Consider the following 12,107-nt stretch of genomic DNA (forward strand, 5'->3'; position numbering starts at 1 on the left):
GGAGGTTTATTTTTCTTCGAAATCTCCCCGCATATTTATTTCTTTGTGTGGTTCACTAAGGATATTATAAAAAGCAAATATATGAGATATTGGTACTGAAGCTTAGCTACTATATAACTTTCAGGATTCTCATTCCTAATTTATCAGCACTTTCTTTGCTTGTGACATACTTTGTAGCAGAAAAGTAACGAGATTGTCCGTATGCCAGCTTTGTGGTTCTTTTGCCTGTCTCCAAACTAAATTTCAGGCCGTTCAACTCAAACTCTTCCAACCCCTGCCCTATTGCAAATTTCCATTAAGTTCTCCACTTGTCATGGTTGAGGTTTTAATCATTCTTGCCCTGTAAAATATGCTCCGATACACAAAAAATATCTAAGTTCGGACGCACACATCACCTATTTTACTATACTTCTTGGAGCAGCCAGAGATATTTTTGAATGCCTACAGGCTGTAGACATTGTAAAACACTGTTGTCATGCACAAGGTAACAGATTATCGTTTTATAGGCTAGAATAGTCGTTTTAAAGGCTTGTGGAAGCCATCGCCAGAAGCAAGCACCACAGCTCCCCAAAATAAATAAAAGGATGCTTAGAAGAAGGCGCTCTGGCCACACGCCAGGTGAAGGGGATTTCTGAATGTAATGATCTCATCACCCCAGTGAAAGTCAAGAAGTTAAAATGCGTTGGAATGCCTTATGGTGACCACTTTCACAATTACTTTATTAGCATTCTTGTTTTCTCAAATTTGCTTGAAAACGCACCATTTTTGCCTTTTTGCTTTTTTCAAAATTTTCTCGGAATGGGGGGAGAACATCGAACCCCCCCAAATAAAATAACCCTTTATGCCAGTCAGGCTCGCACACTAAAGAGCACTTGCCGCAGTGCACTCACTCACCCACAACTTTTACAACCACAACTTTCTAATGTCACCAGCCGCCACTGAATCATGCAGGATGGTGCAGTCTCGTTTTAGCAGCTGTTGTGACATGTTACTTTTAATTTGAGATAATGGGCCCACATTTCTTGTACACGCGTAAGAAGCTCAGACTACTTGATTTACTAGTAAAGTTCATATACTATTGAAGCGCTTTAAGCTGGAGTAGATTCGTAAATACGGCGGTACGACAAAACGGTCAATAAACTTTGTCTGCGAATTTGCGCTCTGTGTTGTACAATGAATGTATACTAAGCAAATGCACAATAAAAAGAGTTTTGAAAAATTATTGTAAAGCAAGGGCTAAAAGCTTTTCTTTGACAGGAAGTGACATAATCACACCAAGTCTTTACGAAATGGACCACTTGTAATAAAGCATAAGGAGGAACTAGTGAATGGCGACAGATGCGCACATCGAAACTTTAAGAACAACACGACTACCCATGAAGTTAGACACAGTCAGAGAGAGCGTCCAACTGCACAGACGGAAACCAGGAGAACGTTAGAGGTCCTCTAAGACGGGGATTTCGGCACTTTGGACAGGCAGCAAGATGGAGAGCTGGTTCTGTCTCGTGCTGTTACTCGGTGTGGCTTTAGAGTCTCGCTCTGCGCCTGCGTCAGATGTCTCGAGGAGCGCTCACGATGGTGATGCTGACGTGACCACTGGTTTCTACAGGAGCCCAATGGACGAAGCTTATCTGTCGGATCTGCAGAAAAGTAAACGAATGCACACACAGGTAAGCAAAATGAAACAGTAGTGTTAGTAATGAAACATTAATAGCAACATTAATATTATCACAATTCCTGATAGATCAGTAGTAACATGTACATACAATGGAGTGCTTTCTATGTATATGACGTTGCTGCAGAATTTAAGACTGCTCTGCAACGCTACCCTCTGAGAGTCAAGCGCAACAATAGGGTCTTTTAGTTCCCAGTGAAGGACAAATGTGACATGTTATTTGTGCAGGCCTCACAGATACTGCCTCGTTTTCAACACTCTGACACTGTTGTACATGGCATTTGCCGACTCGCAAATTGCGACAAGCAATTGAGCGCAATTTGCGAGTCACTAAATGCCCCACTCGTACATCTGCCCCAGAGACCATTGCTGAGGTGATATTTTCTTTGAATTTCTGAAATAGAGAAAGACACTTGCACATGGTAAACGTGTAGACCGAAAATAACCATGCACTTTCCTGCAGCGTTTCATGAATGATTGCAAATGGAAAGTGTGCAGCCAGTTATGGAAACTGAAGCATGTCTAAATTAATCATTATTTTCTAGCAAATTAATACTAATCAACATATACCACTACTTCTTCCTGTAATCCAATTACAGCAAATTGTTTGGTAGGCAACTGTAGCCGTACATTGAGAGCTTGAAAACCAGTGTGTTACATAGTGGCGGTCGGCATGGCTTGAGGGTGGGGAGGCGGGCGCGGAGGTAGTAGGGGGTCGCGATTGCTGGAGGGAGTGAGATTTTTTTTTTAAATCACTTACCTTGCTGTCGCCGGGTCCCACGCCACTACTCCTGATATCCTGGCTCTGACTTCAGCAACAAGAAGCAGGCAGCCAGGCTCCCTCCTCTAAGCCAATCCCAAATCTGCAATGCAGTGTTGTGATTGGTCTGAGAGCTGTGACACGGCGCTTATCCAGGGACTGGAGGGGTGAACATGTTCTTCATGCAGGCTGTAATGCAGCCTGCATGTTGAAGTAGGAAAGTGCACATGACTGGTTTTGGTGGCCTGAGAGGGCCAACCAAACAATCATTGCGCACTTAGGAGTGGGCAAACTACTCCTCCACTTCCCTACTCACAGAGCAGCCCTACCCATTCCCCCACCCGCAAAGCAGCACAAACATAATATCATAATAACTAAAAGTTATTATCAATTTATGTTTTTGCATCTCACTCTGCTTGAAAGCAATGGGGTGACTCTCCTCCACCATAGCGGAGTAGACGCCACTGGTGTGACTGCCAAGCATCATTGTTTCACCTGCTTCAACTCAGAGTCTTGAGCAGAAACAGGTATGGTTTCACGCTACTGCAAACTAAAACTGCCCACTTTCCTAAGTTTGCACTTCTCAAGTTTGTAAAGTTTTATACAAAGGTACACAGTTGCACCTTAGCAACTTCAGACGTCCCTAGACTTTAGGGAACAATCCTTCAGTGGCTCATATATATTTGGCTTAATTCTAATTCCATTATAGGAATAAACAGGTATTTATGCCTGCATCGGAAGTACAGGTGGTGTTTTTACTCCACTCCTGTTTTTTTCGGGTGCTATATTACTGTACTCTCTAACAATGAGAGCTTAAGGAGGCAGACACGATCAAGCAAATCTTTAAGCAAATGATGAAAATGAACATTTCCTCTGACACTTAAACTCTTATTTTGTACCTAGGTACCTAATGGAAACCACATAACAAATGGAGTTGGAGTTCCAATGGGAGAAGCCATTGTTTTGTACAAACGTAATGTGCGTAAAAAAAAAAAGAAACAGAGTCCCCGCCCTAATGGATCGGGTCCTCTGCCGCAGTTAACTTCCTGCCGGAAACTGAAGCAACTCAGATGTCCTTCGGCTAAGGTGACCTCTCCGGAGCCACCTAGAGAAATCTCATTTTATCTTTTTCTGTGTCGATTTTATGTTATATGCTGTTTAACTTTATTTTAAACTTATTGTTAATCATTTTTATAGCAATAGTGAGAAGCTGCATATTTTTACCAAGCTACATTGTATAGTGAATTCGACAGAGATATGTTTATATGTAACTTGGCTGAAAAATAAAGACTGTATGGATTCACCAAGCAACCTGTATCCTAACTTGTGGGTTCTGGGTGGTTGATTTATTTGCAGGCAATTACAAATGCAATTGATTTGTTTGATCAGATACATATGCATGTAGGGAAAAGGGCACTAAGTCCATCTTTCTCTCCTCCTTTCTACATTTTCCCTAAGCAAGGCCAAATTGTCTTGTAATGTTTCTCAGTACACATAGCTATCCAGACAACGGAAGGAAAGAATCCTCTCGCTGCAGTTCTGTTACTTTTGTTAATATGACTAATGCCAATCTGCTGTTAAAATAGTCCGGTGATCTTGCTAGTACCCCTAATTAAAACATTGGGCCATAATATCAAGAAAGGGCAATACATTATCGCCGCTTTTATCGGCAGGAAACTGCCGCTAAAGCGGCAAAAATGGGCTTGATAATATGCCCTTGTGAATTCCTATAGAAGCCCAGGTTAACATCAGAACCTAGGCTTCTATGGGAATTCACAAGGGCATATTATCAAGCCCATTATCGCCGCTTTAGTTGCAGTTTCCTGCCGATAAAAGCGGCGATAATGTATTGCCCTTTCTTGATAATATTGTCCAATGTTTCTCTGGACCCTCGGACTCCAAAGAGTGAATGCTTTAAACTTTATCATACACGTAGACCTGATTTGTGTGTAGCATGAATGTGTTATTAGGAAATCCCTGCGACTTACAGCAGTAATTTTCCCTTTTTGTTATCAATTAATTATACGCCTGATAAGAGAACGGTTCATAGGGTAAGTAGGCATAACAAGATTGCAGTAGGAGAAACAAGTTCGAGGGTGATAAACAATCAGTGGTTGTTTCGACAAAGGGAGAATTCAGCCCTTGCTCACAGTGTTAAGTTCCCTCTTGTTAGCAGAATGGTTAATATGTGCTAGCACCTCACAGTAGGCATGGTATTTGGTGATGACAGCTATTACATTAACCTCAATTTGAGAAGTCAACAGCCGGTGCTCAAAATGTGAATACCAATTATTTTCGCTGCTTCTCAAAGATCCTAAGGTTTAAAAAGAGTGCATTAAACAAAGAAATCAAGCAAGCTTACAGAAATGCAGAGGACATCTCCACTATGGGAACAGTCAGTATCTCAATCTGGAAATCAGAGGGTAATATGTTGAAACTCAACGAGTATGAATCCAAGGAATACGTAAAACTGTAACTCCCAGGAGGTTCTGGGATTTTCTCACAAAGTCATTGAATGCATAGTGACCCATGCAGATTGTGAATTTTACATAAACATCCTATAGGTTTTAGGTCCTCACTTTAATTTTGTATGGCTTCCCGCAGAGGAAGAAGGTATAATAAAGGTGATAAAGGCCTTCAGGATAGATTTGGCTTCAGACCTCAATCTCTTCCTGGTAGTCCTGTATATGGCACATATGATGTACATGTTTTGGTTAGATGTATTTTACCACCGTAAAATACCTGTTTCCAGAAAAGCACGATCCCAAACTCCTGGAGAGGTTCTGTAATTCATATGCTACACAATAGGGTTCTTCAGGAGAACTTAGTAGGTACATGATAATAGTTCTGTGTGATATAGAGGTGAAACTTTATACCATGATTCTACTAGATAAATTGACAACTGGGGTCTTGGAAGTAAGGGTCATATTCATGACTGAGTTTGCATCGATCTTTCATCACACAAACTGGGGCATCTGCGGCGCAAGTCCTAAATGTGATTTATTAAGCCACGCAAGGCCACCGTGCACAAACCTGAGCGACTTGAGAAACTGGAGTAACGCAATGCAGCGCAAATTGCGTTGTTGCGTTACTCTGCACCAGGGAAGCATTCCATTGGTGTTGCCTGGGTGTTCCAAAGCAACATCTATGGATTTTGATGCATTTCCAGTTTTACCACAACACGTGAGGCATAATAATAAGAATTATCGTTATCACTCCTCCATTACTTCTGCTTTCTATGTGTTATATTCTGTAACTCAATTAGAAAGAGGTAAAATACCTCAGTGGATTGTTTTTGTGCAGGAAGGGGCCTCCTCCTGCACAAAACAATCCTTCTTACAACCCTGATGCAAGGGAGTCTACATTGGCGCAAGGCAGGCAAAACAGCATCAGTGCAAGGACAAAGGTCAAGAATGCACCCTATTGTTTTAAATATGGCACATTCCTGCCCTTTCCCTCTTACGCAGTGTAGCACAGGAAGGTGACTTACTGTGCTGCCTGACCTTGTCACAAATATGACCCTAAGCTTTTATTTTATTTTTAAACAGTTTTACTATTCATGCACTTTAATAGGACTGGATTATTTTGGGATTAGTTATATGCCGGATTTATTGACTTCACAAATGCATTTAACTGATAGCAGTTTATTGTACGGCAAGCTAAATACTTGGGGGCGTCTACCCTTTCTTACCACCATGAGCAAATTTGTTGCTATACAACGAATATTTGGCACCGATTAACGCATATAAGAGAATCAAGAAGGTAATTGTTCTTGGGAACCTGCGATTCAATCTCTATGTGGCTGATATGGGGAGTGGGAGGGGGTTGTTGACTCGTTCATGATTTTTTGCCCCTTCTAATTACAGGGGCAGTCCATGTCACCCCACTTAATCTCCCGCCGAAAGCCCCAAAGATGATGAAAACTTTTTTTTACCATTTTATTTTTCAAACCCAATCCCGAACAAAGCGTTAGAACAGGGGCAGGGCCACTGCAGAGTGACAGCAGCATGTCACTCAGCAGGGAGGAAGGTAACTGGCAAAGCACCGTTCAAAGTGTGCATGTCTTTTTTGCCGGCCATCTGGCAACACTCATCCACACATGTGCACTTCAAACAGCTGTACCCCGGCTCTCTTAAGACAGCTAGGGGTTAGAGCAAGCCAAGGCCTCCAGAGCACTATGGAGTACCCAGTGAGACAGCCCCCATCAATCCTAGGACTGCTCTCATGCTAGGGAGAGCAGCCCTAAATTGGCCAAGGGCGTTGCTGCTTCCTGTTCCAGTTCCAAGAATAGGTCGGTACTGTAGGACATCCTGTTCGTCCACGGAAGTACATTTTTTCAATATATTATTTGCTCGCTTTTTTTATATAGAACTTGTGCACGCTGGCCCCACTCTCTGACACACATATGTTATACTCTAAAATATGTTATTATCCTAACAAATAACCCCACATTTAAAATACCTCTTTAGTTTAATATTGGCGAAGCAATCATTTGTGACAACCTATGTTTTGGACCTTGCGAAATTATTGGTCAAACATAGGTGGTAAAGAAGCTTTACAGTAAAGAGCAGGCAATTAGTAATGAAATAAAAATTAAGCAGGAAAGGATCCTCAAATAAGGCCGAAAGATATGCCTTTAGGGGTTGGCATTAGATGGACCTTAAATTTTGTACCGATAAAGGAAAAAACATCTGCCCAACACTGCGCAGGCTGTGACCAGGTTAAACATATGCTACAAATCCCCATCTGTATGTTAGCTACATCTTGGATATTTAGAAGAAATATTGAAGGATAATTTATAGAGTTAAGAAGGTGTATTTTAAGACATACATTTGTTCAATAACATCATACTGTGGAAATGATGCGGGCAGTGCCGAACAGGTAATATAATGAATTGTAGACCAATCCCCATCTTCAAGCGTTGCTCCTGTGGAATTAGCCTATATGGATTTAATCTGGGTATTTCTGCATTAGGCTCTCTGAGCATTTTTTTGTTGCAAAAACCCAAACATGTGAAGCCTCCTAACCAGCCTAGGCACCTGCAAATTACTATGCCACACGTTGAGCCTAATATTACATGTGTTTATTCATCTGTGTGTAACTGGGAACTCAGCATTCTAAAACAAGATTTCATTGGAATCCGCTCTGACGTCTATGTCACAGCTCTACAGCGTCTGATAGGAGCCAAAAGGGTTCCAATATAAAACATGCTGGTCACTACATTTCCCCCTCTGTTAATTAAAGATGTTTTTTTCAAATCCGTATATATATGTATATTATCTACTGGCAGTGTCTAGTAGGTAGTAAGAGTTAGTATGTAGTTCCCATTGGAAGTGCATTTTTTCATTTGCCAATAACTTTGGAATTGTTTGACAAATCCTCACAAAATTGTAGAAACTAGTTTGATGCTCACTTCAGCTGCTGTCTTGAAGTTTTAGGGTTATTCGTCAAGCGGGGGATAAGACAAAATGGGTATCCACAAACACGGTTTACCCATGTTAGGAACTTTAGACGAGGCTACAACCCAAACTCCTGAACGGAATTACACCAAATTTGGCAGAAAGGTAGCTATTGGGTCTTTTTGTGATTTTGGTGTAAACTCATTCAGTAGTTGTGGAATAATTTGAAGAAATGTCCAGTTGTATATCCGGGAAACAGAATATCCAATACCTCTTCCGATCTCGTGCTGCAATCTGATTGACTGTCAACACTTCAAACCAGGAAGTGTTGGCAGCCTTCTTGCGACTCGGTTGAACGGAGTCACAAGAAATAAATGTTAAAAAAAGAAAAGGGAGCTGGGTATATACACCCTGACGCCCTAGGCTTTATTTGTCCATGGCCCAAAAGTAAATTTTTGTTTTAAAATTTCCAGCCGGAGTCGCACCTGATCCCCGAATACAACAATAAATTGTTTCTAGTCAGTCCCCAAGGCATGTCCATAATATGTAGGAGGGGGCGCACTGAGCACCCCTCTTAGGAGCTTTAAATCCCGAACGACTGCCACCTTGCCAGGTCAGTCCTAATATTTTATGTGGGAGAGCGGCACAACTGCAGTCCTGAGGATCACCACCTCCCTGGGACTATGCCCTGCAATGGAGGGGGGTCATGCAGCCCACCTTTGGGAGCCGTAGAAGGCCCTGGGGACCGCCACTCACCCAGGGCGGGCTTCTGCTATGTCCTGGAATGCCCACCCCGGGACATAGCAGTTTGCTATAGCCTGGCTGGAGGTTTACCACTCCAGCCAAGCCAAAGCAAACTGTGCTTGCTTTCATTGCTGAAAGAGAGCACATTTTCTTTGACAGCGAGGGAGCTTTATGTTCAGCAGCTCCCTCTCTTTCAAAGCAGTGCCAGCTTCCCCGCGGGGGAGAGTGCCAGCAGGGATCGCAGAAGTCTTGAGGGACCTCTGCGGTCTCCAACACTACAATATGGATGCCACTCAAGAGGCCGTGCACTGGAGCATGAGATTCCCGGGACAAATTCAGTCCAGGAGGGGGGCTGCTTGGCCTCCATGCCTTTAATAAAACAAAAAGATCTTGCGCAGGGGAATAGGGCCAAAATCAGGTGGGGAAAGAGGGCTACAGCCCCCTCCACCATTAAGGAAATATTTGGCTCCAGGGAATGGGATCCGGAGGGCCAAAATTGACCCAGGGAAGGGGGCCATGCAGCCCCTCTCATCTAATAATAGAGAACATTTTTTTGTTACAAGTCTGTTTTATTTTGAAACAAAAAACCCCCGGCAGGGGCACATAGACACAGCGTTAAGCCTACAACCTCCATCTGAGGGGGGCCGCGTAGGATATGCAATACAGCCATGCACTGTGCATAGACAAACTAGTTAACACAGCGCCTTGCCTACAACCCCAAGGGGGCCTGGCGCGTGGCTTGGGAGAAGCTGGTAGAGTTATTCAGCGCTTATAGAGCCCCAACGCCAGGTCAGTGAGAGTAGGTGGGCAGGCAACAAGCCCGACATTTAGAAGCGGCCCAACAGAGGCCATAAAAACACAGGAGAGAGTTATGGAAGAAAGAGAAAGAGAAAGAGAAAGAGAGAAAGAAGTCGGAGACAAGAAATAAGAGGGATAGCGCGCTGGCAGGGTGAATGTGTTGGTCCATGGGCAAGGGGCGGCATCAGGTAGCAAAGGGCAGGCTCTAGAGCACATGTGTCACGAAATAGGTGTATGGGAGCAGTCTAGCGGGGTCTGCCGGGACAACAGCATCTTCAAAGAGGTGTAGGGTCCGGAGCCTAGTGGGCATGTATCGCGCATGTTCCATTGAGCAAAGATAGCGCACCAAGGGCTTCCAGACTGTGTCAAAGCGGGTAGTACGCAGCTGAAGTAGCGCAGTGAGAAGCTCCATTGCCAAGACGTGCCACAGCCGCACAAACCAGGAGGCAATGGGAGGTGCTTCAGTCTTCTTCCAATACAAGGCTATAAGCTGCTTGGCCGAACCTAGAATTTGCAGTGTTACAATCCAGTCGCTACGGGTGAGGGCCTTGAGGCCTAGAGGCCTAACACCAAGCAGGATCGTGGCTATGGCTTCAGGCAAGGGGAACCCCAACACCCCCCTAATGTGGCTAAGGACCTCCTTTCAGAAGACAGTTAGGAGTGAGCACGCCCACCATATGTGCACGAAGTCCCCCGTTGCAGCCCGACACCTCCAGCACAGCGGCGAAACATTGGGGAACATCTTCTGGAGCCGCACGGGAGTGTAGTACCATTGAGTTAGAAGCTTATAAGCGTTTTCTCTCTGCGGGATACTCCGGTATACCTTGGGGATGTCTCTCCACACTGCGTCCCACTGCGAAGGTTCAATGTCTGCATTGACAGCTGTCTGCCATTGGGGCTGATATGGGTGGATGGGTATAAGTGGTGGGTGCTGCAGAATGTGATAGATCTGGGAGACCAACCGCTTGGAGCCCCCAAGGGAGCGTGCCAGTCTTTTGAAAGGGGTGAAGGCACGCGTGTCAGCCTGGTACATGTCCCCATCAGAGACTCAGTGCCGTAGTTGGGCGTATTGCAGCCGTGCTGCAGATTGAACACGGTATTCTTCGCGACATTGGTCAAACGATTTAAATGAGCCTCCATCAAAAAGGTTGCAGACCACCCTGCAGTCCCCCTGTACCCAGGTCTCAAACGCCCGAGTTTGATAGGCCAGCGGGAAGTGAGGGTTTGCCGCTATGGGAGTATGGGGAGACGGAAACGTAGTAAGCCCCCTGGATACAGCAGTGGCATCCCAAATGTCCAGCCCCGTTTTCGTGGGTACTGCAAGGTAAGCACTCCTGGACGGGCCACCCGGTGGATCCACGGTAGGCCCCAAATGGTATGTCCCATCACCGCCCTATCCATATGCAGCCATCCTTTTTCACTCTTTCCCACCCCCCATTCTATCACAAATCGGAGGTGCGCAGCCCAGTAGTAATGGACCAAGTTAGGGCAAGCCAGGCCTCCTCTGTCTCGCGGAGCCATAAGAATTTTTGGGGAGAAACGTGATCGCTTAATGCCCCAGACAAAGGATGTAAGTTCGCGTTGTAAGCTTCGGATGCAGTGAAGCGGGATCGGGGTAGGGAGGCATTGGAACACATAGAGGATTTTGGGGAGGATCAACATTTTGACAGCATTGAGGGGGCCTAACCATGACAGCATCAGGGGTTTCCACCGCCGCAGATCTTCCAAGATCTCCTTTCGGCAGTCACGCCAATTGACAGACGTTCAGTAATCTAGGGAGGGAGGCAAGGTGAGACCCAGATATTTGTTATGGCGCTAAGCCCACTGGTAGGGTACAATCCCTTTCAAAGTGGAAGGTCCTCTGTTGGGATAGTGATAGGGGAGAGCCCAGGTATTAGCGCTATCTCTGCCATGCCCATGTCAGGGGATGGTCCCACCTCCTCGGAGAAAGTTGAACAGTCGAAGGAGGTATTAGCGCTATCTCTGCCATGCCCATGTTAGGGGACGGTCCCACCTCCATCCAGGACAGCCGCCATCGCGTCCACCGAGACAGGTTCCCTCCCGTACAGAGAGGTACAGTAGTCCACAAATGCAGCCTGCTTGGATTTCTCCGAGACTACTTTCGACCCATCCTGCAGTCTAATGCTAGTGATGTGAGCCTTGGCAGCGTGCACTCGCAGCCTTCCCGCCAGCTGTCGGCCTACCTTGTCACCGCCTTCAAAGTACCTTTGCTTTAAGGCCAGTAGGGAACATTCCGCCTTGTTGGTGCGCAGGAGCCGAAGTGGCCCTCTGAGATTGGCCAGTCTCCTTCTAGTGTCTTGCGACGACCGTTCCCGATCTTGCAACTCGGCCCTCTTAATGTCCGCAGCCAGTTCAGCCTCCAGTTTGCAGGCAGCGCACCTCCGTGCAATCGCCAGAGAGGTGACGTGTCCCCGGATCGTGGCTTTGAAGGCATCGCAAACCACCGGGAACAGCATTTCCGGGGTATCATTAGTAGCAAAATAGGCGTCTATGGCCTCCCGGATGCTTTCCACATCATCAGCATCTCGAAGGATACTCGGCGGGAAAGACCAACGGGCGGCACACAAGGGGTGCACTGCCGGGTCCTGGAGGAACATCTCCACATGGGCATGATCCGACAGAGAGATGTCCGAGATGGAGGCTGCCATTGCGGCTCGGAGCAACTCCAGCGACACAAAAAGAAAATCGATACGGGAGTAGGATCTATGGG

At 45.5% G+C, this 12,107-nt stretch overlaps 1 long non-coding RNA gene across 1 annotated transcript; it reads left to right on the forward strand.

Annotated features, from left to right (window-relative positions):
* Nucleotides 1–1,330: 1,330 nt before the first annotated feature.
* LOC147685231 (uncharacterized) lies at nucleotides 1,331–3,746 on the forward strand. The gene is made up of 2 exons (XR_015300421.1): nucleotides 1,331–1,670; nucleotides 3,339–3,746. It is a non-coding gene; the product is annotated as an uncharacterized LOC147685231 (long non-coding RNA).
* Nucleotides 3,747–12,107: the final 8,361 nt, after the last annotated feature.

This window comes from Lissotriton vulgaris, chromosome 10 (genome assembly GCF_964263255.1).
Source record: "Lissotriton vulgaris chromosome 10, aLisVul1.2, whole genome shotgun sequence".
Classification (NCBI taxonomy): Eukaryota; Metazoa; Chordata; class Amphibia; order Caudata; family Salamandridae; genus Lissotriton; species Lissotriton vulgaris.